The sequence below is a fragment of the Stegodyphus dumicola genome, chromosome 1 (genome assembly GCF_044657685.1).
Source record: "Stegodyphus dumicola isolate Sdum_Otavi_A_Nest chromosome 1, ASM4465768v1".
Lineage (NCBI taxonomy): Eukaryota > Metazoa > Arthropoda > Arachnida > Araneae > Eresidae > Stegodyphus > Stegodyphus dumicola.
Genome location: NC_140768.1, coordinates 40,366,399 through 40,380,121, shown reverse-complemented (window position 1 = coordinate 40,380,121; position 13,723 = coordinate 40,366,399). Strand labels below are relative to the sequence as shown.

Sequence of the window (13,723 nt, the reverse complement as noted above, 5' to 3'; positions counted from 1 at the left end):
GAGTAAAGATTTAGCAACTAATTAAAATGTTGTTCATCTCCCAGTGATAAGGACTGATAAAACTGCATCCGTAAGAAAGCCTGCAGGCCACGATAAGTTCATTGCATTTAAACGAAATCTTTGTTAGGGTTAAGATAGCTATTTTATTGATGAATTCGTTTAAAGAAGCCCTTCCAATTACATACAGAAAGCTTTTTCTTTTTTTTTTTTTGAGATCATCGTCCAGATGGAACCGATATTTTTGAGCAATATTTTGATCGAATCAAAGGGAAAAAACTCACAATAAAGGGAGAAAAAGCAGGACTATGCCTACAATTGTATACTTAGTAGCATTTAAGTGCATGCAATGGGGTTGGCTAGACAGTAATTTCGGTTTGCACAAATAGATAGCGTTATGTTCGTATTGTTACTCGTCTGTCAATATCATATTTTTTTTTTTTTCTTTTGAGACTTGGCATCTGACTTTCAGGTTGCTATAGAAACAAATTTCAGGTATTTATGTTTCAAACTGTTAGTTTACGGTCAGTTCTAACATGGAGGTCGGCAGAATGAACATTTTTGATATATTTTACTTTCTTATTTTCCTAAAACATGGCTGAGGTTCACAAACAGATACGTGAAGTTTCCCGTGTTGATTGCTTAACAAAACGCATGTGTCAGAATTGGTTTAAAAAATTTCATTCTGAAGACTTTTCACTTGAAGTTGACCAACTTTCTGGCCGAGCTCCGAGCTTCTGAAGCTGACGATAATAAAATTAAAGCCATAACTGAATCGAATTGTCATATAACTGTCCGAGAGATTGCAAAATGGTAAAATGTACCTTACACAACAATTTAAAATCACATATGGGGTGTCATAAATTCGATAAGAAGCTCGATATTTCCGCATAAATTGAAAGAAATTCATTAACGCAACGAATCAATATTTGTGATGCGTATTCCAATGTTATGCAATCCACCAAAATTTTAATCGAATTATAAATGGTGTGAAAAATGAAAAATGGCTCATTTATAATATCATTAATCAAAAAAGACAATGATCCAAGCAGAGTCGATCCAAGCAGAGTATTAGTCAGCACAAATCTTATCGAAAGCTAAATTGCATCAGAAAAAGATCATGCTGCCATTTGGTGGAATTACAAAGATGTTGTGTATTTTGATCTGCTTCCAAGCAACGAAACAAACAACTCAGGTATTTGCTGCCAAAAGCTTATGAAATTGTAGAAAGCCCACGGTAAACAGGGACACCTGCCCTCCGGTTGCCGTGTGTAACTGCTGAGCAATGCTGCCAGCTGTCTGGCTTCGATCTCTTTTCACCAGCATGAGGATATATCGGACATCAGCCGTCGTTGATTTCTTTGGCCGACCACGACCAGCATTTCTTACAACTGTATCTGTCGTTTGGAAAACTTTCCAAGTTTGCGAAACAACACTTTTATCGGTTCCAATGGGCGGCAGAAGTCAAGTTTGCAATTCGTTTTACCATGTGTAAAGACGTCCTGATGTTTTCTTGTAGCCATAGTGCAAGTACATTCTCATTGTCACTTGAAGAAGAATGTCGGAAAATTCGCTTTCCATTCTTTTTTTTTTTATTTATTTATTTATTTTTTTTTTATGTTGCCTTGCACAGCGCGCGCTGACGCCTCGCATTTTGTGTACCCCGACGTACCTTCTGACGTCATGGTGCTGATATCTGCATATGCACCACCTTTCTACTGAGTTAGCTTTTCATTTGTACTGATCGTTAAAAGCTCTTTTCAACAATTTAATGGCTGTACGTTGAAAAATAAACTTGTTGCTTAAGTTTTGCCCACTAGTGTACAATGGAAAACGTACAGAAATCAATTAAGCTTAGATAACAGCTGCCTGAACGAAAAATTACTAAATTGGTCTAAAATCTTAGTATAATGAACCTTTTTTTAATTGGTATCAGATTAAATTAATTCCATTACCTACTAGAAAATAATTATGTTAAAACCTCTATTGGCAACGTTTCTAAGAGGTCCTCTTCTGGAGGAAACCGATATTTTTGAGAACATAAACAAACACAGGCTACGAACATCACCTTTCTAAGACTAAAACATCTGCAAAGTTCCAAAATCATCTAAAATCGTGTATGGTCGCGTTTAAAGAGGGCTCGAGGGACATTTAATAAAGCATGTACGTTAGTATTAATTATGCATTTCTTACAGTTTTCTTTTATAGCAGCGGAACCCTTGGTCTGTTACTTTATAAGTAAGTGGAATTTAAAAAAAATGGACAAGCTAGAACAAAAGCATAACTAGATTCAAATGCAGACTTCTTGCCTGAAATTCAATATTCTGCTCAGAATAACTTGCATAAAGGAAATATTTAATAAATATTAGGAATCCAAAGGTAAGTCAAAGCAAAGTAATAAGGGTCATCTCGTCCAAAGCGTTTTAATTGACAAAAACAGGTATTCGCTTTATCACATGGTGTCTTTTCGAACAGTGGATGAAAGGCTAAAAAGAGAAGGGAATGGGGAAAGGCACAGGATGAAAGGCACTAAATTCTCTCACTATCTCGTGAGACAAAGGAAAAGTGTAAAATTCTGGTATAGATGTTAGGAGAATTTTCTATGTTGTCAAATTCTTCAAAAATGCAGGTTAATGGGTTTTGAATGTGTATTGATGAAGCATGTCTTCCTTTGGATACTTGCTATGAGCGTATATATGATTACCGAGTATGGATAATGAAAATCTTCTGCTTTACAGTTATGAAATTTTGAACTAAAGTTACTATAAAGTGTGGCTTTGCAGCAATATCTATCACTGCCTAATTCCTTCTTGAAGAAGGCTTTTAAAAATCCTAAGCTACCAGTGTCTTGATCTTCTGAAGAACTAAGACCACCCAGTTACGGATGAATGTAATGTATCTGAAAATACCATCTTATGCAAAATAGAGCATTCTAGGTTTAACTGAGCGAGCTGTTATGGATTTTCTTTGATTAATACTTAATGATCATCATCTAATAACAAATTCAGTCAGTGACTCAGTAACATTTTAAATTCTCATGCACACTGAAGCATTTTATATCAAGGATTCTCCATCAGTAATCCTTCTTCACTTTGAGAACTGGTAAAAATCTGCAGTTCTTGCAGACAGGATGCTCAAATGTTAACATTTATTATTTTACATCCATCATGTAGTTGATGCACATACTGAGCATCTCCTTGATTAAAGCTTTTGGTAACTATTTGTGAATAGGTTTCGGTAAAGCACCATTTATTGTTAATACGTATAAATGTCTCTATTCCACAAAAGAAAATGTACTATTTTATATTTAGCTCAAAAGATAAATCCTTACTGTCTTACATATAACAATTATTTTAACTCTTTGAGGGGCAGGAAAAGACAGTTAACTTTTTCAGCAAAACTCTTGTTTTATTTACTATATCGGGTGTTACAATGAAATTATTTGCGACAATTACGTATAGTTTATCCAAGATGACAGCTGCCTGAACTAAATTGGTCCACAGTAAACCGGGACACCTGCCCTCCGGTTGCCGTGCGCAACTGCTGAGCAATGCTGCCCGCTGTCTGGCTTCGATCTCTTTTCGCCAGAATGAGGATATATCGGTCATCAGCCATCGTTGATTTCTTTGGCCGACCACCCGCAGCATTTCTTACAACTGTACCTGTCGTTTGGAAAACTTTTCAAGCTTGTAAAACAACACTTTTATTGGTTCCAACGCGTGAAAAAAATGACCACTTTTGGTGGTTAGTGTCAGTGACCACGGCCCATAGAACATATCCCTACAAATCAGTCTCTATAGAAACAGTTTTTCTTTTTCAAGCAGAGTGCAACTTTGCATGTGCTGCATTCCTACACTGTTCTTGCAGGCTTTTTCTTGCTGCTGCAGAGCGCCCATCGTCGCGATGTGTGATTGTCTTCGATGGCTGATGCTTACTTTCTTGAAGACGAATTGCTGCATCAACTACTGGCTTATGTTTCTTCAATGTCATCTAGTGAGCTACAAGAGAACTTCAGAAACGGTCAATCTTGAAAACCACTCACACGAGCTGTAAGACGTTCAATAGAAAAAGTGGTTACTATAGGTAACCCTTCAAAGAGTTAATGGTTTGCCAATTTATAAATTTTGTAAGGATTTTTAAAAGACTCTGTATAATTATTATGATTTAGTTATGTTGAGTCCCGTTAACTTCATTGAATCAACTTTTTATAATACAGGACAACACTGATGCCAGTAGACAACATTATGCTGTTCGTCCAAGTAACCAATAAATTCATTGTAGTGATACGAATAAAAATAATAATGATGATATTATAAATAGCTTCCTGACAAATTTTAAAATTCTTCTATTTTTCACAACTTTGAAAGGTTATTGGTTAAGAAAGGGACATTCTTTTAAGCATTTTAGATTGACCAGGATCCATTGGTTTAAAATTTAGAAGTACGACGAAACCAAATTTTATCAGAATGAAATCAGCAGAAGAAAAAATAGTTTGAAGTTGATTCCCAATCATGTGGTTTGATACTTTTGGTACAGAAGAGACCACCAATGTATTGATTTTGTTGCGTTTGAAATGAAATCGGATCACGAATACTGATAAAATTCTCTATTATTATTTATCATTATTACTGTTAAATGTAAAATCATACACATTTGGAACAACAGTATGTTAACATTAGGCTTAACGTAAATCAGGGCATCAAAGCAAATATCAGCACCATTTACAATTAAAAGAAATTTCTTCTTATTTACAGCTAGATGGTTATTTTTGTCTGCGTATTCCATTTTCTTTGATTCTCAATAGAAGCTGTATTTTTATTTGGTCATAAATTTTGTCTTTTTTTAGCCCAAAGGAGCAATTTGCTCAGAAAGGCCATTAATTTTGTTTTGGCATTTTACTGTGTCCAATATAAAATAGCGTTTCACTTTTCAAATTGTTACCATCAAATATTAGAGCCCTGCATTATATTTAAAGAAATTAAATAATGAAGAATCTGCATGAGCGTATGTATGTTTCTCGCATTGTGATAAAACAACGGTACCTAGGGCCAACCAATTTTAAATTCTCTATTATTATTTTCTCTATTAGTCCTCCACTCGATTAACGAATTTTTATCAGTAAACTCAAAGGTTTCAAAGCAAGCAATGGCAACACTGTACGCGGGGAAAAATATCTCCAACGCGAGAAACTTTGCATCGGAAATCCTAAAGGTATGCTGTTTTTAAATATTTTGCGATATTGCTGTTGAACTGAATTTTATAGCTTAATTGCAAAGAAATGGTGTTTAATAACTAAAGGTAACATACAAAGCGCTAGAAAAACACCCCTTTGGGAGTAATACAAAATCTGAAAACGTTAAGTTTTTTTTTTCGTTTAAATTGCATTTTATTTTTTAATTATTTCTTTTATTATTCAGAGTTTACTGCTCTACTGATATGTAACACTCTCAGAAGGAGAAAAAAAATTCAGTTTTCTTATTATTGTATAGTACATTTATGTCTCTTTGTTTACGTGTTAAGCTGATGAGCCAAAATCATTCTATTTTTGAAGGAACTAAATATCTAACACTGCAAATATTTCGTACAGTAAAAATTCAAAATACGTCGAAATAATCTCCTTTTTATCTATTTATTTATGTTTATCATAATTACTTTTTCTTTGGGGCTCTCAAAGAAGATTGGTTTAATTTGCAACAATTCATCATCCAATCAAATCTACTCCAAGAGCAAGAGCAAACCCGAGCAGCAAACGACAAATAGAATTTGCTTCTTTTTTTTATTACAAAGCACCTCTTAAAAAGAAGCTTTTCATTCAAAAGAATTAAAAAATAAACGTGTATAGCACATTTCTAAAGTGTTTGACATGCTCTAATCCATATACATCACCGCAAATCTCTCTAACATATCATAAATAAATCTACCTACTACGGTATCCGAATGGGAGGGGGGTGAGAAATTCTCTTTATTGTTACAACGGATGCATTTATATGCGGTAACTAACGATAACTGTGTTTAGTTTGGCAGCTTTACACGAAGGGAGCTTTCTGGAGAGATACTTAAAAGCCTCGAATCCATCCGCTGTCATAGTAGATGTTACTTTTTATAGGCGACGGTCGTCGGGCTTCTTTCTTGGCAGGGGGAACGTGAGGAACGTCGCAAAGCTGTCGCATCTTTAGTCCGTCAGGGCGTAGATTTGGTTGATTGTGTGCCTCCACTCAACACTGTCGAGCACGACAAACTGCTTCAGAGGTAAGTGTCTTAGCAAGTTGGATCCGGATACTGAAACGAAAGCACAAAGCTGAAATGACATAACCGGGTTTGTTTTCCAAAAATGTTTGCAAAAAGAAACAAAAAAAATTTTTCCTTTTTTTTTTTTTTTTTTTTTTTTTTTTTTTTTTTTTTTTTTTGTCCAGGGGTAATTTGTCCGGAAGGGCTATTAACTTCGATTTGGCATTTGGCATAGTCCACTATAAAACAGCGTTTCACTTTTCAAATTGTTGCCACCAAATATTAGATCCCTGAATTATGCTTAAAGAAATTAAATAATGACGAATCTGAATGAAAGTATATATGTTTCTCTCGCAAAGTGAAAAAAACAACGGTACCTAGAGCCATCAAAATTTGAATAACGTAATCTTCCATAGAATATGGGCATGTGGAAGCCCTAATTTGAATTTGAAATTTGTTTTATTTTCGATTTCATGCTTTGTAAAACTTTAAATCATTTTTGATCAGCAAACTCGACGATTTAAGTGGCAACACTGTACGAAAAAAAAAAAAAAATTATCTCCATCACGCGAGACTGTGTATCGGAAAATCTAAAGATATGCTCTTTTTAAATATTTTGTGATATTGCTGTTAAGTTGAATTTTATGGCTCAAGTGCGAAGAACATGATATTTAATACATAAAGGCAACGCACAAAGCGTTAAAAAACGCTCCTTTGGGCGTAATATAAAAGCTAAAAGCTTTCAGTATTTTTATTATTATTATTACTACTTTTTTTTTTTTTTTTTTTTTTTTTTTTTTTTTTTTTTTTTTCAGGTTTCTAAATTACAAAATAATGGTTAGCCGATCGAACTGGCATGTTAATTTTAAAATCGCTTTTTATAAATGAAAGCGAAATATATAATTTCAGTTAGCTTCTTTTATCTATTCCGATATCACTGTATTTTTTTAATTAATATGCGTGAAATCTATTTTCGTCATCTCAAAACGTTTCTTCTCGAATCTCACCAGTTGGAACTATGGTGGCTTATGTCTACACCAAGGTTTTTTGGTTTGGTTTATTAGATTACGGCAAAGCACTCGAGGGCTATCTGCCTTAAGGGAGGGATGCCTTCGTGGAGGACTTTTTAATGTTTACACCAAGAAAAAAATGGTAAACGGTAATAGCGCTAAGATAAACTAGTACAGGTGTCTTCTTGTACCTTAGATACTGTCGAAAAACAAATCATCGAAATATAAATGAGTGATTTTTTTTTTTTCTTTCAAAGATGTATTTATTACCAAGTAAAATGAGCAACGTGCTTAACAGTAAAATTCCGCTTGAAAGACACGTTAATCAAAATAATATACTTACTGACTCAGTGAGTCCAAAAACAATCACTTCCAGTTTTATTACACATTTTGTAATGTAAACAAGTGTCCTCATTTTGTATGCAAAATTAATGGATTTGAAATCTATGTCCTGGAGATCGCTTTTTCAAGTACCTTACCGGAGAACTGCGGAGTCCCTATCCAGGAGATTACTTTCAAGTACCTGTGTGTAAATATTCTGATGGATTATGCAATTGGATTTTGATTTGTAGTTAAATTAACTAAAATGGGATAGACGATCAAAGACGTAAGCATGTAAGTTATCGAAACTCATAAGAGTATTTGCAATGTCTTGTAGAGAGATTTTGGCCAGTACATGACGAAACTTGGATTATATACCATTTTATTATTAGTGATATATCATTAATCTTAAGAATGCCTAATAGAAGTTAAGTGAAAGGAGAATTTTACGATTATTTTACTAAATAATATAATTTGTTTTAAAGAAATTACTGTAAAATGAATAAAAGCTATCTTTGAGTTAGCAAAATAAGTACAAATCGACTACATAAAATTCGGCTAATAATTTGAAAGTGAAATTTTGAAAACCAGGAGACGCTTTTTCATTCAATAAAATTTATGTGGAGTGGACAGTGGATATTTAACTTCAGCCTCGATCAGCTTTTAATTGATACATTTTTATACCTTAAACTTGGAGTTTGGGACATTTTTAAAGTCCCAAAGGGGCAATTTGCACAGGACTATTAATTTCGTTTTGGCATTTTGCGTTGATTCACTATAAGCGTTGTATCACGTTTCAGATTGTTCCCACCAAATATTATCTCCCTGTATTATATTTAAAAATAATGAAGAATCTGCATAAATGTATGTATGTTTCTCGCATTGGGATAAAACAACGGTACCTAGAGCCATCCAATTTTGAATAACGTAATCTTTCGCCGAATATGGGCATCATGTAGCCCTAATTTGGAATTTCGAATTTATTTTATTATTGATTTCATATTTTGTAAAACTTTAACGAATTTTTGAGTAACAAACTCAAAGATTTCAAAGCGAGCAATGGCAACGTTGTACAGAAAAAACATTTTTATCTCCAGCGCGAGAGACTGTGTATCCGAAATTCTAATGATATGCTCATTTTAAAATTATTTTGCGATATTGCTGTGGAATTGAATTTTATGATTTAAGTGCGAAGAACATGATATTTGATAAATGAAGGTAACAAAAAAGCGCCCCTTTGGATACAATTTAAAATCAGAAAACTTTCAGAATTTTTATTATATTATTTATTTATTTATTTTTAAGAAATATACTTTAAAACTAAACAGATAGAAAAAAGTAAATTCACCTCTGATTTTAAAATTGAACTGAAACAAACTGTGCTGATTCATTTAACGAGTACTTAAGTAGAAATTATATCAACAAAAAATTAGAAAAACCGATTAAAAAAAAATTAATGAAATTTCATTGTATGATTGTTTAAATTAATTAGTAAGTTAATACACATTATTTGATACTGCGATTATTAATTTTCACATTAAATTTATTAATTTGTAGTGCACTACTTGGTACTGCATTTATTATTTTTTTCATAATTTGATATCTAATTTATTAATTTGCCCTATATCTAATAATCATTGTATACATAATTGTATTTAATTGCGTTTTGTGTATTGTTAACAATCTATAATTGCATAACACTGTGCAATAATAGATTACTATCAATACACAAAACACAATGATTAACATAAATACAGATTTAACATAAATACAGTTCTTTTATTACTTTGAAGTTTGGCACTATTTTAATTAACATTTCTTAGAGCTTGTAATGAACGAAGCAATAAATGTATCAAGTCACAAATTTTAATACAAAATTTTTTTCACCAATATAATGTTTAAAAAAGGGTGAACCCTCCTTTTTTTAAATTATTAAAAATTTGTCAAGAAGTAAAGTATTAAAAAGTCAATAGTGTTAAACAAAATTTTGTGCCTGATGTTCTAGAAAGGCAGTTAAATTAATAAGCGTTTTTTGCATTGAATTAATTAGCAGTACTTAAAAAAATTGATTCCTGTTACATAATAGTAATATCATTATTATTATTAAATTCTTTACAAAACTAATGTCAGTGTATTTCTTATAGTGTATTTCTTATAGATCTATTATATTCGAATTCAAATAAAACTCATAAACCATCTTTAAAATTAAGTAAACCTGACTGTCTTTTAGAAATAAGATAAACAGATAAGTAATTTACCACGAGAAAAAATCTTGAGTGTTAATTTCATTTTTAAGTTTAGCCTTAGTTAAAGATTTGTTCCAATAGAAATAATCTTATGCATCATAAATCTTAATTAATATTTAAGACTTATAATAAATATTCCAATATAAATAATAATTCATAAATCTTAAATAATCTTATATACAGGGAAAGCCGTTAAAATTATCCATGGGTAGATTGTTTCACATGTGTATTTCCACAATCTTTTAATTAAATTCCTACTGTTAGCTGACACTCTCCCTATATCTTGTTCAAATTTTCAGTCACTTCGTGACCGTAGTGAAAACGTCCAAGTTTAGTGACCCTCTTCCTTAATAAAAAAGAAAGCATTTTATCTATCAGTAGTCGAAAGCTTAAGACAGATGAACACTGGTAGTTTGACTCGGTTTCAGAGCCTAGCGAATACGTGCTTTCACAACGAACGGCTTGCGAAGGGCTGCTTGAGAGTTTTACCTTAATGAATTATATAAAAATTCATTTCTTAAGTTCAAGCCATAAATCAATAATTTGAATTTTATGCCTCTTTACTTCATATATGCATTTCTATATTCTTTTTCAATGATTTACGGAATGTCAGAAGAGGCATACATATATTTTGAGAATAATATAGAACCATAATTATAATGAGGTCATAATTCGATTTTTGTATGTGTGAATCAAGTGTTTTTGTAATGTGTGGCTAAGATCACTGACGGCAGTTCAACCAGAGTTCAAATCCCGGTGAACGACCTGGCTGCATGGATTTTCTTGAAAGTTTCTCCACGAAGGCATCCACTCTCTTAGACAGATAGCTCTTAGTATGTTTTGTCATAATATAATAAATCCAAGTCCTTGACAAATTTTTAAATGCGTTTTCTGAAAACAACGATTTTGCAGATTTATATTTTTTTTTTGGCTGGCACTATTTATCTTAAATTAATTTTCATAATAGCATTAATATTTTAATAAATATGTGTTCTTTTAAATCTGAGAGTATTTATGAAGCTTTTTAAAGTGAAGTTTCTCCTAGATGTCATTTTTTTCTTTTCTTAGAATTTTACATGATTACTTAAAAACCGAATTATAAGGATGAAAACGGTTAAGAAAAAGAAAAGAAGGAGGGAAATAGGCGTGCTCAAAAATACTATACTATTATTGTACTATTTTATGATTTCATTTCTTAATAAAAATGATTGCGAGTGGTAAAACGTTAAGCTTTTCTTTCAATATTATTGTAAAATAGTTGAACAATTAAAATTTTAAAATAGAATTTATAAAAAATAAGCTACTTTCTGTTATTCTTTACTTTCAATACAGCTTAAAATATTTTCAAAGAATATACCCTTGAACAGGCATTCTGATTGTGTTATAAATAAATTGAAACATGGGTCTCTTCATGTTATCAATCAAGAAACACAGTCTTTTCTTGATTGGATTGACCTTGCATAAGTTCGATCCAACGTAGGACTGACACCACATAGCATCAATAATTGCCAGCGCAATTGCGATATCGGCATGTCATTGACACCTATGACACATATACGACCGACATTTCGTAGAAGAGTTACTGGCATACAATGGACATTGGCATAACAAAATAAATTTTATGATTAGTAACAGCACCTAATCAAGCAAGAAATAATTTAATTAAATGATTACTTTTAGAGCACTTGCATGGAATAGTTTCTGGTTTACGATTGAAACCTGTTTTTAAGTTGCCATGTCGATCGTCGCGAAAGAGAAGCTGCCGATCCCACATAGGGTTGATAATGTGCCACAGACCAGAATTTTCCCTCTTCATTATTCGATGCAGGTTTAAGAAAAGATGCCATTTTAGTTAACTATTTAAAGTATGCGAAGGATCCTGTATTATTTTAATGGAAAGCTTGTTGAGACATTAGGTATTTCGGAAGTTGAAAAGATGAAAAATGTGCAATGCCCTAGCTGGGACTCGAATCATGGAGCTCTCGAATACGCGTCGAGCGTGCTAACCACTACACCACGAAGGCATGCTAAGAAGGCGGGAGAAATACCTTATAGGCTTAGATGAAAAACTAAAGAAAATTGGTTCGTATTTAGTTTCCGCTAGAGAACATGTCAATTATTCTCACACTAGTTACATTATCATTTCCATTATTGGATATTCTTTCCAACAATAAAAAATATAAGTGTAAAAATTATTTCTAAGCTTCTGAGCAAAAATTTTCATTTCTTAACGCAGTTCAATTAAACTAACATAACGTGAATCCCGTTCTCTTAAATACGAGTAATTTAATAGCTCCTATTTTGCGAAAGGTTTTGAAATTTCTAGTTCGAGCAAGTCCGACGATTCCGTTGATTTTAGAAAGCACGAATAGGAAGGACTAACGAAGATTTCGCTTTCGCATACTGAAATGACGAAAAAATCGCAAATATAGCTTCTACGTTTCTGTTATTACTAACATATACTATTTGATCATTTTGACTAATTTAATGGCAATTTTAATTTAAACTTTCTATCAGGTCTTTTACTTCAAAAAAAAAAAAAAAAAGGTGAAAACGTACTTAATAGCATCTTTCGTCTTCTCCTGCTACTTCCTTTCATTTTAAGTCCAAAGGGACTTTGGGCCTGAAGGACTATTGTTTTCGTTTTGCGATTTTGCGTCGGAACCCTATAAACGGCGTATCACTTTTCAAATCATTGCCACCAAATACTATCGACCTGTATGATATTTGAAGAAATTAAGTAATGAAGAATCTACATAAATGTATGTACGTTTATCGCATTGTGGTAAAACAACAGTACAAATTTTGAATGACGTAATCCTACAGCGAATATGATCATCTGAAAGCTAAATTTGAAATTTATTTTATTATCGATTTCATATTTTGTAAAATTTTAACGAATTTTTGATTAACAAACTGAACGATTTAAAAACGAGCAATGGCAACACGCTACCGGGGGGGGGATGCTTTTATCTCCACCTCGCGGAACTGTGTATCGGAAATTCTAAAAATATGCTCATTTTAAAATTATTTTGCTTGCGACATTGCTGTTGAACTGAATTTTATGGTTTAAGTGCAAAGAACATGATATTTAATAAATAAAGGTGACACACAAAACGTTAAAAAAAAAAAAAACGCTTCTTTGGACGTAATTTAAAATCTGAAACCTTTCAAATTTTTTTAGGCCAAAGGTGCTTTGTCCCTGAAGGACTACTGTATTTCTTTAAATTTTCTTTTACAGAACACAGTAACACAGTTTATGAACTGTTTAGCAAAGCAAACTACTTCACATGAACATGACGAACTGACTTAATCTTAATTCTCAATGCAAAGCCTGAGTACTGTCTAGATCTTGAAGGTTCTAAACTGAGTTTATAAATTTTAAATGCCGAAAACAACAACCAAAATAACAATTTTTAATATCTCGTAATCCTGTTTAATATTTCATACAAATTTGAAAATGCGCATGAAGCCTCTAAACGAATGCTATACCTAGGTTCGTAGACTTTTTTAACCATGTACTGTTTATATTTAGGAAGCCATTTTATGTAATTATTAACATAGGTATGATGGCAAATGGATGCAGCGCTGTGTCGTTGGAGTTTAGCTAGAAACCACGCTTCGATACTGCAATCGTCTTCCCTGCGCATAGCAGATGCGAGTTAAATTTCTTGGTTTATTACAAATAATGGGTACGAGAACAACAGTAATGCCACATAGATGCTGTTCATCAAAATAAATAAGATTTATTTTTCGAAATGTTGTTATTATTGTCCAGCGTCTTTTAACCGCATGGGGGACGTGGACTAAACAGAAGAAAGAGTAGACGTAGCGTATTACACTGAGGCATACAAAAGTCAAACGACAAATCATTTAGTCGAACAAAAAAAGTCAGCTCTTGTCAACTTCTCAGGTTACAAA

At 32.6% G+C, this 13,723-nt stretch overlaps 1 protein-coding gene across 3 annotated transcripts in view; it reads left to right on the top strand.

The window, feature by feature from the left end:
* The window catches only part of eya (eya transcriptional coactivator and phosphatase 2), a 493,645-nt gene that overhangs the window by 104,538 nt on the left and 375,384 nt on the right, over positions 1–13,723 (top strand). Inside the window, exon 1 of one of the 3 annotated variants that reach the window (XM_085814105.1) lies at positions 6,110–6,246. The exons of the other annotated variants lie outside the window; for them this stretch is intronic. The gene's annotated coding sequence lies outside the window, so the exon portion shown is untranslated. Of the gene's footprint in view, positions 1–6,109; positions 6,247–13,723 lie in introns of those variants that run through there. 3 annotated transcript variants of the gene reach the window in all.